Source organism: Platalea leucorodia (genome assembly GCF_965183815.1).
Source record: "Platalea leucorodia genome assembly, chromosome: 2".
NCBI lineage: Eukaryota > Metazoa > Chordata > Aves > Pelecaniformes > Threskiornithidae > Platalea > Platalea leucorodia.
This window is the reverse complement of record NC_138824.1, coordinates 15,910,444-15,927,109: the sequence shown is the minus strand read 5'-3', so window position 1 is coordinate 15,927,109 and position 16,666 is coordinate 15,910,444.

Below are 16,666 nucleotides of genomic sequence, written 5' to 3'. Positions count from 1 at the left end.
AACTGTCTTTACCTCAACCCATAGATTTCCTCACTTTTACTTTTCTGATTCTCTTCCCCATCCCACCAGGGGGGAGTGAGTGAGCGACTGGGTGATGCTTAGTTGCCATCTGGGGTTAAACCATGACAGCCAGCCAAGTTCTGAGTACCTCCAAGGATGGAGATTCTCTGCCTCTCTGGGCAACCTGTGCCAGTGTTTTCCCACTATTACTGTAGAGATTTTCTTTTCTCCTTGATGTAACTCATATCTTTTGCCCATTGTCTTTCATAGGACACCTTCACAAAGAGTCTGGTTTCTGTGCATCCTCTGATCATGTAGTTGTAGACACTAAAAAAGATCCCTCTGAGCCTTCTCTGCTCCAGGTTAAACAGTCTCAGCTCTCGCAGCCTCTCCTCACATGTAAGATATTCCAACCCCTTCATCATCTTCATGGCCCCTCACTGGAATCACTCCAGTATGCCCATGTCTGTCTTGTACTGGGCAGACCAGCACTGGATCCAGCACTCCAGATTTGTCTCACCAGGGCTGAGCAGAGGGGAAGGACCTCCTTCCACAACCTGCTGGCAATGCTCTTGCTGATACAGCTCAGTACATGGAAGCTGCCAGGGCACATTGCTGACCCTGTTCTCTTTGTGGTCCCTCAGATCCTTCTCTGCAGAGCTGTTTCCCAGCTGGTCAGCCCCAGCCTGTCTTGGTGCTTGCGGTTGTTCCTCCCCAGGGGCAGGACTTGACATTTGCCCTTGCTGAGCTTCATAAGGTTCCTGTCAGCCCATTTCTCCAGCCTCTCCAGGTGCCTCTGAATGGCTGACCTGCCCTGCAGCTTGTCAACTGCTCCTGCCAGTCAGGCGAACCATGTGTTTGTGCTCATTCCCAGAAAAAATCCCAAGCTCAGACCAGATCCTGAGAAAATAAATAAATAAACAAACAAAAAACCCACCACACATCTCCCACACTTGTGCACCACCTGAAAAGACATTCGTGGAAGAAAAGTCTGTATGAAAGGGGTACATCCAGAAATTACCCCATGTGCACGGTACTTCGAATCTGATGCCGTCACCTGAAGATCTCTCAAGACCTCAGCTGTCACCGCTAGCAGAGTGGGAAGACGTGCTGAAATAGCACTAAGTGCTGAGCACTAGCTTTGCCTGTGTCATTCCCTGGTCTCCTGAGCGTTGGTTCAGCTGGGACAGCGAGCAGCGTGCACCCACATGCATACCCTGTGTCCCCACCTTGCTGCCCACTGATGTTTCTCAGTAGGTCTATGGTAAGATCCTGTGGCAGGCTGCGATGTAAGAGAGCGCTGCTGAGCACTATTTCTGTACATCCAGGAGACCTGTACTTTGTGAATACTGATTTCTCTCTTGTTGTGTTTCTCTTTTCTTTTCCTAAGGTATATCTGAGCAAATTCACTTTCCTGACAAATTGCTGTCACTCATTCAGCATTAAAAGTGGTAGCTTTCAGATGTCAACCAGCATATTTTTCCAAATGAATTGAACAATCAGGATAATATAAAAAGAAAGTAATTTTTACTTACAGTAAGTTTGCAGGCAAAGTGGGGGGTAGACATTAGAAATATTGAAGAGCATGAAGGTTAACAATACTCGATTTTGCACTGCTGGCAGAATATTTGTACTTAGGGGAAAAAATGAACATTTTTTCAGCATAACCATACTGCGATTGTGATTCAATGAAACCAGGAAAGCCATGGAACAGGGAGATAATGCTGTTTTAATCTATGACTAGCAGAGACTGATTTCCATTGAGAGTAAAGGCAGGAAAAATGCTAATGTAATTACTTTCCTTTGGAACAATACAGTCTAAGTGAAGTAGCATATCTTTATTTTCTGTAGTATTTTTGTGTACAACAGTTAATAATGTTGGAAAGCAAAATATTTGGATGGTAGGAATATGCAAATTTTATTTTACAATACAGGAGAAATCCTGCATAATGCAGAATCCTCTCTTCTACATACTGTACTTCTGAAACTAAGGTCTGACCACCTACAAAACATGATTTGCTTGTCCCTTGCAGTTTAGACACTGACCTGTGTAAGGTCTGTTATAATTCTGAGACTCTTAATGGTGTTCCCATTTCCTACAGAAGACACGGATTTATGGAAAGAACAAATATTGTAAGAAGCAACAGCCTTAAATCAATTATTTTAACAAACTATAAATTAATTGTCATTATTTTTGCATAGTTTAGAGGTCACAAGAGAGATCTGGTGAGTTAGTATGATTCGCTGCATAGCACAGGCCACAGCTCACAACCTGAAGCTGACTTACACACCACAGTTAGTTACATACCAAAATAAAAATTGCCCTGAATTTCCACTGGTGGTGCTCAATGTCTTTTAATAGAAACAGACTTTGCAGGATTGCTTAGAAAAAAAATATGACAAAATATCAGAATTTGAGAATTTGTTGCAATTAGGTGCTCTATGGCAATGATGTGACGGCAGCTGAGAAGTGCTGAAGCTGCCAGGGCCACCTGGATCCCTGTCTCACCACCATCTTTCAGGCCTTCAAAAATTTTCAGGTATTTTCTCAGCTAAATGGGGCAGTCCCCTCAAGCCCTGCCAGCAACTGGCACTGGGACTGGCAATGGCACTGGCAATCATCAGGCCCATTTCAGGCGTAGCCTCCTGATACACAAAAATTTCAGCTCCCCTGCAGCCCCCTAAGTGAACCAGGAATCCTAGTCATGGTTTCAACAATAACTGAAGCCAAAATGAAATCAATTGGATTTTGGAGTCTGTAATTTTCTGTGTTTATAGTTTTGAGCAAACAAGATGAATGCACATGGGAATGCGAACAGACTAATACAAATCATTTACATTTGAAAACATCTTTTCAGCAGAAAACATTCAAAGCACAGATATTTTCTCTTGGTGAGATCTTCACGATAACAAACAGCATAAGTCACCTGTAAGACTGCTGGGCTTGCAGGAAAATATTAACTGACTTTTCTAGCAGAGCACAATTTTCTGATACTAATAAGTTTCGTGCAATCTGTTGGTGTAGAAGGATGCTTCACTTTACAAATTTAAGCATCTACGTGCTTTTTTCTTCCAACACAGCAAGAACAATGCTATACTGCACATCAAAGGCTCATTTGCATGCACTGCCTCATTATTTTACACCTGCTAAGGCCTCCGATGTTTTGCTTACTGTATTAAAGAAAGATTCAGTCCTTGAAAAGGCTTTTACTAGATCTGTAAAAAGAAATACCCTCAGGCACACACCTTTTGGAAATAAAGGGAGAAGTGTACCATGTGATCTGCCTTGGATAAAGGCAGATGAAGGTCTTTTAGTTAAATTTTCAAAGTGTTGATAGCAAGAAACTTTTACAAAAAAATCCTTTTGTTTAAAATATTACATGACATAGATTAAATAATGAAATACATGTTCTGTCTGTCTTCCTTATTGGTAAATGAGTCTAAATCTGAAAACAATATTTTGGTTAAAAAAAAATATTAGTATAGGATTTCACTGGCAATTAACCTTCAAATGATATATCTGCATCAGTCGATCTTGTAAGACAGGGTGAATCAGAAAAGCTAAAACATCTCTTCTGTAGCAGACTGTTATTTAAGTAATTCCTCCCAAGTCATACAGTGTAATGGGTTCAGTCTGGTGATGGCTCCTTCTGGATCAACACTCAGAGCTAAATAATGCAACTGATTGATTTACATATGGTTATTGAGCAGGCTCAGGCAATGATGAAGCAGATGTTTTGAGGGCTGGGCAAGAGGAAGACTGAAGCTAACAATGTGGGAAGCACCTGGCCAAATAAAATTTGGGACCTGCCAAGGGGTCTCTGACTTTGGCTTGGGACTGTATGACCTTTGGCTTGGGACTGCATAGGACAATAAGCATGAAGTTGGGCTGTTTCGCGAAAGGGTGGGTGGGTGGCATCAAGGGCTAGATGTGGCAGAGCCACCCAGAGAGGGCTGAGACTGTGACTCACAGGGGTCAGTGGCTGGGCTGGAGGCAGGGCTGCCAGGCTTGCATGGGAGGAAAGGGCGGTGGGGAGGGGGGCAGTGCAGTACCTGCCCTGGAAAACACTCATGCAGCAGACCCCCCTCATGGACAATACTGTATTTCTAGGAACAATGTCCTCAGGAATGTGATCCTGGAAGAAAAGTCACTGAGCTCTGTTCCCTCTCCCTTTCCTTTAATTTTTCCATGCTTTCTGTATATTTCCTCTGACTGGTCTCCTCCCTGGAGAAAAAAGTTCACTTCCCTTACAAAGGCTTTTTAAAACAGAAATGGCATCTCTGTACAAAATAGAGGCCACAGATGTGCTTCTCCAAGGCTTTTAACCCCTTGGAGCAAAGCAGAGCGGTGTTTACCTCCTACACAAATCTTTTTCTAGATTGATGCTTTCAATCCATTTGAGCCTTAACTGAAATGCAGTAAGGCTTATTGCCTCTTTTAAGGTAAAAGCCAATACTGAATTATAAAAGAAATAACAATTACTCACTCAAAAATGATAGCTTCCAATGTATTTAGATGGTTGTGCTTTTTATTTACCAAAGTTGAAATTTTAGCAGTGGTATTTGACAGTTTACATATTTTCTTGTATGATGAAATTCCTTCACTGTTCTATTTTTTCCTTAATATAGGTCAATTCTAAAAGAACAATGTCAACGTCAGACCTGAATTCTGATTGTCTATGAGATAACTAAGCATTTTAGTAAAACGTAAACATTTTAAGAAGAAAAAAAAATCATATAATTATACTCCAAAGCTAGCAGAAAGGGAATCAGAAGAAAGAATCCACAGCTTCTCAGTTTAATGTAACACCAATGGGCCTTTTTACATGTCAAGCAGCACAGCCTGGGGCTATGCTTGAACCTCTCAGTATGAGGCCACCTGCCAGTGTCCTGAGGTGGCCATGAGAGTCCCAGCCACCACAAGCCCCTCCCCAGCAATAACTGAGGGCACGTTTCATCCCTTTTGAGGCTCTTTGAGTCAGTTTGTCATTTAAAATGCTTTTGGAGTTCATATTGTGTTATGAAACAATGAGGAGACTGACTGACTCCGACCTGCTGTGTTTGTTACCCCTATGTACACAATGGTGGAATGCCAACAGATCATGAAAGCACAGAGAAAGGAAAGGCTTTCTGGAACAGTCTTCAAGGACCACTCTGAGCCAAGGCATCAGGATGTGGTGCAGTCTCATCCATATTGGCAGGTGGAACAGTCTCTGGACCCATCCAACAACCAAACCACCCACGGGTTTTACCTACCTATTTCTTCTACTCTCAAAGAAATTTTTTGGGTAATACAGCATGCAGACATGGCCAATCAAGAGAACAGGGTCCTAGAGTGAACTGAGGAGCAGTCCAAGTCAACAGTATAAACACAGCCAATGGTTGCAATACCAATACAAATTTTGAAATTCTGGAATATCTTTCTGAACATGAACTGTGATGGGACTGCTGCTGATCCACATACAGCTCTTTCAAACATGGTCTGAAGGCTTTCTGGTTTCTGTCTTGCTGCTCAGATCAGCTTTCACATGAAGAATCCTGACTCATGCCCCAGCCCATGGCTAACTAGACACATATCATTTATTATAAAACAGTGAATTCCACCAAAATTCTAGCAGATCATGGACCGTCATAGATCCTCTCCTCCTCCCCTTTCCTCAATTGAAGCTTTAACCTAAGGCTAAACAAATCTGCAAAATTACTTCTAGAGGAATTTAATTTCTCTGTTCGCTAGTTTTACTTGTATTAATTAAAAGTAAATTCTCAGTCACATCTTATTTGGCTGGGAGAAAATACCTTAGCATACAAACCTTTCTGAATAAAATATCCTTTCTACTTTGAATAAATTCCTCCTCCAAAAAATCCAGTTAAATTATCTAGCTATGCACATTTAATGAGCCCATCCCATTAGTATATAGGCATCAGTAAAAAAAAAACTAAAATCCAGATAAATTCTGTTTATTTTACCTGAGTTTAGCGAGATTCATGTCTGTTCCAAGGAAACCTGATCATCCCTTCCTGAAATATGACTGTATGGGAATACTTTTTAAAGTGGATCCTTTGTTCCTTACCTTAAAGGTACCTTTGAATTGCATTTTGATTTCTGATTGCAGAGCATGACAATGTCATGGGACACCTGGGATCTTCCTCCTGGTCAATCTCAGGAGTCTGAACAAGGGAACAGTGGATCTTACAGGGAATTCAAACCTGGATTTATCATTGTGAAAAATCCCAGTTTTACATGTTCATTTCTGGCTGTCCCTTTTGTGAGGAATTCTATTTCAGGAGAAAGAACTGGCCATTTTAACATGATCTCTTAAAACAAACACTGTAATATCCCAGACAGGTCGAGTCAGACTATTCTTTTTTACTAAAAAATAGTTTTTACTAAAACTGGCAGTAGGAGAGTACATTTGTGTAATCACAAATTGCATCCTCCTTCTCAAACAGAACACAATACCTGAGCAGCAAAAAGCTGAAAGATCTATGTAGTTCATTCAGACTTTGCTAAACATTCACTAAATTTGAAAGTGTTACAGAAGCACTTAGTAGCAACCATGGAAGCTACTTTTCATTGCAGGACTTGCTTAACACGAATCATAAGCACAGGCAGCCTTTCAGATGCAGACTGGAAGCTTGTTAGAAGGTATACACCCCAGAGAGGTATACTGAGCTTCTTATCATTAATATGGTCACGTGTGCTCACTGTATTTTTTTAGCTCATCTTTCTACTACAACAATATGTTTTCACAGAACTGGGCCTATGGCATGGACAGATTCATAGCCCTTGCTACATCCCTACTGTTACACCTCTCTCCCAGCTTGACAAAAATCAGTACGTTTCATAATCTGTGTCCTTGTAGTCCTATTTGTCTCTTGTTGTAATGGTTAAGTTTCCACAATTGGTAACATCTTAACAACTTTTTTGGAAACATTTCTGGTCACATAACCTCTGGTGGGAAGTACCATGGGTTTAGTTCTCTTTGCTCCCTGCAGGGGTACTTCTTGGGAGTTCAGAGGTATTTTAAATTCGGTCCGCAGCTGTGTGTTCAAGATGTCAATGTTCTGAGCAGAAGGGATGCCATCCCATACTGTGCAGACTGTGGTTGCTCTCAGATTCTGTGGATTTGCATATCCTGCCAAACAACTATTACCATAAACTCGACATGGCTGGTGAACTTTTATTATGGCAGCATGTTCAACTTGTAGAAAGGCTGCCTTTGTAGTTAAATGTGCTGGGGTGCTTGTTAAAGACATCTGTCTTACTGTGAATGCCTTTCTTCCCTCCAGGACAACATTGCCAGAGTCTTTGAACATTTACTATCCAATAAGTGAGTTATTATCATAAAATATTGTGGAAACTATTGATTGAAGAAAGCTAGATCTTTCTTAACGTATAATCAGGAGTTCACTACAGCAAAAATAATTTAATAATTATGAACTGACAGAAGAGATAATGTACATTATATCAATTCTCCAGTAGATACTGATCACAAAGGTTATCAGATTGAAATTCTCTTGTGTGTATAATACACCAGGACCACAGTAGTGTCTGAGACAAGTACAGCTGAATAATCCAAGCTGACATCTGTCTGTGTGCACTATCACAACTTGTTCCTTAAATTCCTAGATGCTGGTCTGAGATGTTTATTCACATCTGTGAGCACTGAATGAACAATTCCTTCCCAAGACAGGTGTCCATTAGCAAAATGGCATACCTCATTTGGCCTTAAGCACGGGTGACAGCTAATAAAAGCGTATGAACATGTGTTATGCATATATATGCCATAAGGCATAATCCTCTTTGCTCTGTGCAGAAATATTTCCTATTGCCCCAATTATTGTGAGTGCTGGGTAGTATTTCAGCATGGACAATTATGTCCATAACATCTGTGTCCAGGCTGGAAACAAGCAAATATTGCAGAGTACTATTCACAAACATCCATTTAGAGGTTTTTCAGTTCCTGCCGTCTATTGACAATATGAGCCATATAAAGACAATTCACCGATGCATGTTGCTTTCCTGCCAGCTGTCGCAGTAACTGCTGCTGGTCCCTGGCACTGAGGGTCCCTGGCACAAGTGGCACAGACAAAGGCTGATGCCCCTTCCTGGTGCAAAGCTATAGTCCAGGAGGCAGAAATTGTTTCTCTGGGCTACTTTCTGAAGCAAATCACAAACACAGCATCTACCCAGTAAACCACCAAGTAGGTTTCATCATTTGTGTCCAATTTCTTTCCCAATGCCGCAAAAAGAGACGTGCAAACACCTTCTAATATGATCCCTGATAGGAAAGATACATTTCATTTTAAATCTTTTATGTGACACTGTTTCACCAAGTAGATCATAAAAATTTAAATTACTTAAGAGGAGGAGAGAAGACATGCAAGTGCTACAAAGCTTACTGAAAGCTTGTACAAATGTGAGTCCACAGCAGACTTTTCACTTAGGCAATTGCTTTCTGTCTCCCAAAGAAGAGCTCTTCTACCTCAGAAAGGCTCCAGCAGTGGACACTGATTTCAGCTGTAACTGCACTACAGCTAACTGTGAGGAATGTGACAAAGTTGCTACCCTCATTGTATCTGAAAGCAAGCCATCTCAAAGCAGCAACTGCAGAGCTCCTGCTAGATGAGTTTTCCATTACAAAGCAAGGAACTTATTTATTTAAAGCAATACAGTATTTTCTTCCCAGCTGACCAAATTAACAAGCCTATGGGAGTGTCTATCTTAGATACTTTGACAGCAAAGAATTATTGCTCTAGGACACTAGCTCAGTAAGAAAAAAAAAAACCATAAGAAAACATCCTTCATATCATGAAGTTGGTTTCTGCATCTGAGAGCCCAAGTTAACAGCCTCTGTCTCTCGGCTGTTAGATTTTCTAACTATCACCTTCAAACTTTCTCCAAACATGTCCTCAAAATTACAAAAAAGTCCCCTTAACCAGTCACGAACACTCCATGGCATCGACTTCCCACAAGCTCTTCATAGATGAATGACTACAGAAAATAAATATATTGGCCATGCCTATGCAGTGTTTATTATGATCAATATTCTTTTACAACTTCATCACGTGCCTTATCTGTATGCAACACTATTGCACATTACACTTTGGTTGTACACACAGATCATCATTGCCTTCTGGGTTTGTGTGCAGCACTTAGAAAAATGGAAAATTAACTCACAAAGTCTTGCCAGATGAGAATTCAATAGCAGGGTGCTGCAGCTTGTATGGCTGTTGGAGACACAGAGGCAGCTGATGACCAGCTCCTCCAGTAGGGCTTGACAAGCATGTGAAGGTCAGTGTTTTACAGCATAGTGCTCTTGAGCATATTGTAGACCTTATTCCTTGTGCTGTCTCAGCTGTGGTCTTTTCCTTAGCATCTTGGTGTGCTTCTAATTTCTCTCATTCTTCATTGCCATTTTGATATCCTCATCCTTGGCTTAGCTTCCAGCCATCTTTCTGCCCTGCTGTGTGGATCACTGCCTATCTTGATGCCCTGATCTCAGCCTACAACCTTGGATAATAAAGGAAAAGGAGGAACTGAGAAGTTATTTGCATTCACTTAGTAGAAAGGGAAAAGCTGAGAGGAGGCTCGCAAGTGAATATTCACAGAGAGACCAGGACTAGCCTTTAGCTTGGGAGCAGATGGTCATGGTGACAACAGGGATGTCACTGAAGAAGAGGAAGCACCAAGGGGTGCTCTCAGGAAGCTCCTCTGCAACAAAAACGTGCACAGGAGGGTGAGTGGTAGTGCCTGGAGCAGACCATGTGTGGCATGAGGAGCTGGTGGCTCTGGTCTCCCAGGTCCTCACCAGCATGGAGGGCAGCGACAAGCAGGGGGACTCAGCCAGGTGGAGAGCCTAGTGCATGAAAACTGCAGAGCAGACTTCCCCTTTCCAAGAGAGCATGCAGACACATGCATGTATTTCTCTGAAACTGAGCCACAGACCAGGCCAGAAGTGTGTTTGTTGGGAGCACAGAAAATACAACTACCAGAGTTGCGATTTGGAAGGCTTTCAAAACCGTTCTCCTAGCTGGAGGCAGATGCCGCAAGCCACAGGGTTTAATAAAACAGTCCTGACCCAAGGTTTACAGCACTAAACTGCACACTTGAGGCCAGATTAGTAAAAACAGATGGGCAAAATATAAAGCTGCGTAGACTAATTGGGTGCCCTGTTGGTGGACACTTCCTGTAATCAGGGGAGTTTTGAATGACATATGTTTATCTTTTGCCCCTCCTTGGGATACTATTTCTTTATACACAGTAATGAGACACCTGGCCCAGTGATTGCTGGGCTGAAAATCCATATGAGGATTTTCACCTGCTGTGCACAAGCTTTTCTATTGGTAAAGCATAGATGCTCTTCCCTGACCACTCCCTGGGGCCTGACAGAGGACTGGCTGTCTGGAAATCACTGTGATTGGAGCTATTAGCATTTGGGAGGCATCTCTGCCTTGGCTGAGAAAAGCAGCTGGAGGTCACTTGTTAGCCAGGGAAAAAAGCTAGAGTGGGAAAAGGAAGAAAGGAAGTGGAAATAACTTCAGACACATCACAGATGGTCTGAATAGAGGCACAGCAGCAGTGAGCGATGTGGTTCACAAGACTCCAGCTATCACGCTTGTTCAGAGGTGAGAATCCAGCCTGGTGCCCTACAGCCATTTGGGTGGCCTGGCACTGCTCGGGGCAGCCACAGCACTGAGCCAAACCCTCACAGAAATCCATGTGCAAACAACAGAGCTCTTCCTCCAAGAAGGCTGGGGGAACTGAAACCTCAGCGTTGAGGTTTTTGGTTTCTTAGTGATTCCCAGACCTTTCTGTTCATACAACCTGTTCAAGCAAGGGACCCTGTGATGGACATTTGCAAAGCTGAGTAGCCATTTCCAACACCTTAAAGGGCATTTCTCTCTTCCTGTAGCACAACCTCCATCCCACCACACATCTGATGGTTTTGTATGGCTGGAAGTGCAAGACAAGTCCATTTATGCCCCTGTCCAGTTCCTTCTATCTTTACATACATGTTCATTGCCCCTGGTGGACACAAGATCCTGCCACCTGCCCTGGGACGTGTGTCAAAGCCGGAGCAGGGCAGGTCTGTATCAGTTCCCACCCCCAAACAGCAGTGGGATTGCTGGTATAAGGCTCCAGAGAGGAGCTGGCTCTGGTCACAAAGGCTAAACAAAGCTCAACACTAGCTGAGTTATTGGAGACAGGCACTGAGTAATCATGTTCCTACCTGTATAAACTGGAATCAAAAGTGAGTTATTCAGTCAGTGGAAATAAATGGATTTTTCCAGCTGGTGTGGCTGACGTGTACTGTGTATATCACATTTATATATCTTCCTTCCACCAACCAGCTCCCCTTTCAATAATCAAGCTCTATAGCTATAACAATTCTACTGACTGGAAAGAAATGTGTGTTCACAACATGCACCCAGAGATAAATCCTGATACAGCACCAGGAACACATTCTGTGCATTACATGTGCCAAAGGAGTAGGATTTATTTGGGTCATTTATGCTCCACTGGAGTGGAAAAAGGAAAAAAAATAGGCCTTGCTATAATGAATTGGACTCTTCAAGTCTTGCAGAGAATAATCCCTATGCATCGGCTAACAGGGATTGCCATCCATCAAGGCAGCAAGGGGTGGCTTTGTAGGACAGGTCTGTCCTGGACCCACAACCATGTGTACACCTTACCTCCTTCAGGCCCTGACCAGGACCTACCCAGACCCCTGCTCCCTGCACTGCTCATCCCTGCAGCAGCCCCTCATACAACCATGGCCAGGACTCTTCCCATGCTTCACAGGAGCCCCTCCCGCAGCCTGTCATGCCCTGTCCCACATGAAAGCCCTTCTTTCAGCTCTCTGCCCTTTCTGGACAGGCCATTCCAAGAGAGTTCAATTTTACACAAGTTATTGTTCATCCTGAAAAAATGCCCAGAGCCTGCAGAGTGACCATTGTCCCACTCGGCTGTGCAGCTACAGGGCCACAAAGTCTTGTGATCTAAATAGAGCAACGAGGAGACAAAAGGGCTTAGGAAGGGGAGCACAGCAGGCCAGAGCTACAGCTGAGTCCAGAGCTGGCTTCAAAGCCATCACCATCCCCTTCTACAAAGGAAGAGAGACTAAATTGTAAACTTCTGGGAGTTGCTGCCTCCTCCTCTGTCTATCCCTAAGGCTGTGATCTCTCAGAGCAGAAAACACCCCTTCCTCAGTGTTAAGAAAAGAGCTAGCACATTGTGGCTAGTGCTACAACAACAGGGTAACCTGATATACATCTGCAGGCACCTAGTTGGTATTTCACAGCTGCTCTAAATAAACAGCCTATCTATACCCTTACGCACCAGCATGTTTTGTTTCTTCATCACACTTAAAATTTATTGGCACCGGGGAGGGGAGGTTGAGGGAGAAGAATAGAGCAGGGAAAAAGAGCCCAAAGTTTTTGTGCTTCACCATCAAACAGAATGAACCTGTCAGGGCATCACGGGCTGCCTGTCCCCACACCAGGAGAAGGGGCAGCAAGTTCACCTCATCTCTGACGGGAATAGCATCAATGGTGCTTTTAACCCTTTAAAGGTATTTTAGATAGGAAACACCACACTAGACTGTAGATGTTTCCAGTTTTTGAGTAAAAAACTGAAGACTTTCAGGACCGCGTATTTCAAAAAACTTCAAGCTACACAAGAAGTCATGAATTATGTATTTATCTGCCATTCCAGCTATCTACTTTACATCTGTATCAAAACAGGGATGAAGAAACAAGAATTATTACACCGTGATTAAAACATTCCACCCCTGGGAAGGGACAGTGCCTTTGAAACAATGAGGGAAATGACAGCTCCTGAGTGTCTGGTGACACTAAGCTTCCTGGTCTTTCTAGGTTGCAGCACTTCATACACATGTACTTAGCATTGAGTTCCCATATTGTCGTAACATAAGAAGTCCTGGGGAAGGATGGTTGGATACTTCACACCCCGCTAGGCACAGAGAATTTTAAAACTCCTCAACTGATGAGCCAGCCCAGACCTAGTCTGGCTTGTTCTCCCATCATCCCATCAGCCTCAGTGGTCTGGCCAAGAGAATTGAACAGGAGATACATGGGTATGCAGAAATGAATGGGATGGGGAACTGCAAAAATTTCCTTTTCTCTGTAATTTTCTCTAGAGAACGTAAGTGAGAAACCTATCTGAAAATTACATACTTTGAGAAGACATAGCACAATATCCAGACCATAGGATGGAGGAGGACAGTAGATGGCGGAGGACCAGCAAAGGAAGGGTGAAATATACGGTAGCACAGGACCTGGGGTGACCTTCTGGGTCACTGAGTCTAACTGGCAATAGTCCCTGGGGGCTACGTCATGTAATCCCAATCTTTATGTGATCACATCCTGAAATGCTGAAGGATGCTCCCGCTGGAGACAAAAGCTGTCCCAGATACCTCTTGCTCTTGCAGTCAGAAACCCACCAGTTATTCTGTCTGATCTTACTCACAGCCTTGTAGGTTGCTGTTTGTTCATACAGATCTTCTCTGCTCTTGTTTCTCTTTCCCTCCTACTGCCCCTAAGAAATACTAGTTCTAAGGTTGTTTTCTGAAAAAATCTCATTGCAGCATGCTCTATTACTGCCAGTTTCATTTTAAGCTATTTCATCCTTACCTCCATGTGTTCAGTCTTTTTCTCATTCAAAAGTGGGTTTGGTCTTTTTATTTTGCATGCTACTGATGTGTAGCATGTGATGGAGTATGGATGCTTAGGCCATGCTTTATCTTAAATGGAAGTGTTATGGATTTTTACTCTCTGGGAAGATATTTGAAAGTAAAATGTAGGAGGAGGAACAGAGATGAACACAACGCAATACACAGCTTTGGGGTAGGAAATGCAGTTGTGAGTGTCTTTGACATGGAGGCATACATTGAACTGCAGCTCAGGTTATGTATAACATATATACGTTTACATATATATGCACTCTAACCAACAGTTTTAGAGACGCAATTACGTAAATTGTGTTTAGAAACACAAGGGATTTGAAATGTCCTTTCTTTCTAAAGAAAATTGGTACTCAACCTTAACATGGAATCTACAAAGTCACACAAAAGGCAAACTGATTCATATTTTGTGGTTGCATGTTTATCACTAAGACTGTAAACATAATACCGAAAACCATAAATGGTAAAAATAATTAAAGCAGATATTCTGAATATTTGTGAATGTCTTGATACTTCTACCTTGATGAAATCAATAGGAAAGGCAGACCATGAACCTGGAGCCAGGGTACAGCAGTGGCTCCAGTACAGTTGCACTGCTGGAGCAGATGGCCCAAAATAAACAAAAGGAGTTGTCAGCATCTTCAGACAGATAGATCTGACTAAGCAGTCACTGATGTTTTTTTTTTCACAAACCCCCTCCAAACCATGTTAAAACTTATAAATATGCCACTGCTGAAGTAACTGCTCTGTTCTTTATTCAGTCCCAGGCACAATGGCTTTCATAGCAATCCAGATCTCTTCCCCAAGGCATTATGATGAATACAAAGAGCCAAGAACATGCACAGGTTGGGAGGAGATCTCTGAAGTTTTCCATGGATAACTTGTGTCCAGGCCTATATCACACCACGCAGTTCAAGGTCTGCTCTTAGCATGGGTGTCTCCACAGGCTGGAGTAACTAAGAAGCATCAGTGTCATTAAGCAGAGCCTGAAAAGAAGTGATAAGGCTACCATTACTCATGCTTTGAGGTTGTCCCAACAGAAAAGCAGGGCTTTCTCAGGTGAATTTAATAATAGGATCAATAGTGAAACACTGTAGTTTCTCTTCTGTCATATTTTATATGCATATATTACCTAGACAAATTACCCCAGAAACAGGAGACTAACACTGTTAATCAGGATAGCATATTAAATATTCTTGATGCTTCTGGGGAGGGGGAGTCAAATGTAATTGTCCTGAGCAGAATATATTTCCATAACAATGAAATCTCAAAATCAGTCTCCTGTTCATTTCAGCAAAGGAAAAATTAGCATACCTCGAGATATTTTGGGTCAGTGGGGATACCATTATAATCTTCTGAATCTGCAAGAGCCATTTCAACCTGTATTGTTTTATGATGACTCTGTCACTGCAATGTGACAAAATGGCACAGTTTTTAGTTTGGACTAGTAGATGGGGATTAATCAAGCTGTTATTCTTGCTGTTGTATACCACCAGTGGAGGCTTTTAACTAAGCAGCTGAGAGACTTATGACTGTGGAAATTGGGGGTTTTTTGCATATTCATTAAGAAGGAGAATTGTTCTCCCTTAACAGAGCAATCTGCACAAGAGCAGAGGACCAAAACTTCCAGTAGAGTCAGGCGAACAGCCTGGTTACAAGTGAGCCACATCTCTGACAGTGGGAATGAGAGTTTGAGTGCCCTGGGAATCTGGACTAGTCTGTAAATAAGAGGGGATTTTCCCTGCAGACAAAATCCCCGCAGAGTTCAAAGGGACAGCAGGAAGCACTACATTTTTCCCTGAAGCCATATAAAAATTAGGTAAAAATAGAACTATATCTACTGTGTGCTCCCCTCAGCTGTGACATGAGAGACCATTACCTCTGCATCTGGAGAGAATAAATTTGAAAGAGGCACAAAAACCCTTATCGTCTTTATCAATCTCCAGGTTAAAACACTGACATTCAAGGAAGAAACTTTAAGTTGCAACTGGGAAATTGTGACTGGGTTTGAAGGCAGAAGAAGGGGGGTCTAGGTCTCTAAAGAAGACAGCCTGGTAGACACAAAGTCTGGACATCTGAATCAATTGCCTGAGATAGTTACCTTCATAACTGGCCAAGGAACAGTCATCACCAAAGCACAGGTCAAGCCATCATGAAGTACATGTCTGACACATCAGATGAGCTGTGCCCCAAATCGGTTTGTGTCTCTCCACCACCCCTAGCTCCCAAATGCTGCCTCCTAGCACTAGCGTGGGGGCCTGCTTTGTAGAGATCTAAAATTCAGTGAGATAAATGACATTTTATCCTTAAGTCCAAAAATGAGCCTTGAGATTCTCAGACAAATGGACTTCTTGTGGTCTTTTTGCAGCCTCCTCTGATCCACTGCAAAGCCATGTACTACACATGCATGTAGGACACAGTATTCCTGGGGTGAGGTGCGGACAGAAATAGATGCCCTGGACCAAACTCTGCACAGTATGTAGAAAATCGTTGAATTCAGAGATAATTGATGATGAAGACAAGTTTAGTGCATTTGGTAGGTTTATATTTTTATAAGCCATGGCTCAGCCAGGGCCTTGAGAGTCTATTCTTCAACGTCAAATCCCTTAGGAGTATAATTTCCAGAAATGTTTAATGACGATTTAATAACAGCTGCATAAAATATCTCTGATCATATTTTAATATTCCCAATGACAGAATTGTTCAGCACTGAAGTATTTTATGGTTATAAAAAATATATTACTCCTTTTTCAGAGAGCTGCCCTTAAAGCAAACCCTGGCCACGCAGCATGACCCTCTCCTCCTGGCTGAAAGGGCAGCCTGGGTCTGAGCTACACGAAGCAGAGGGAGGGAGGGAGGGAGATGCCTTGTCTGTTCATAGGAGCTCACTGTGGCAAAACCTGTGACTGGCTTTTTAGAAAGGTTGGAAAATCTTAGCACTAAAGTGTTTGCAAGTGGGC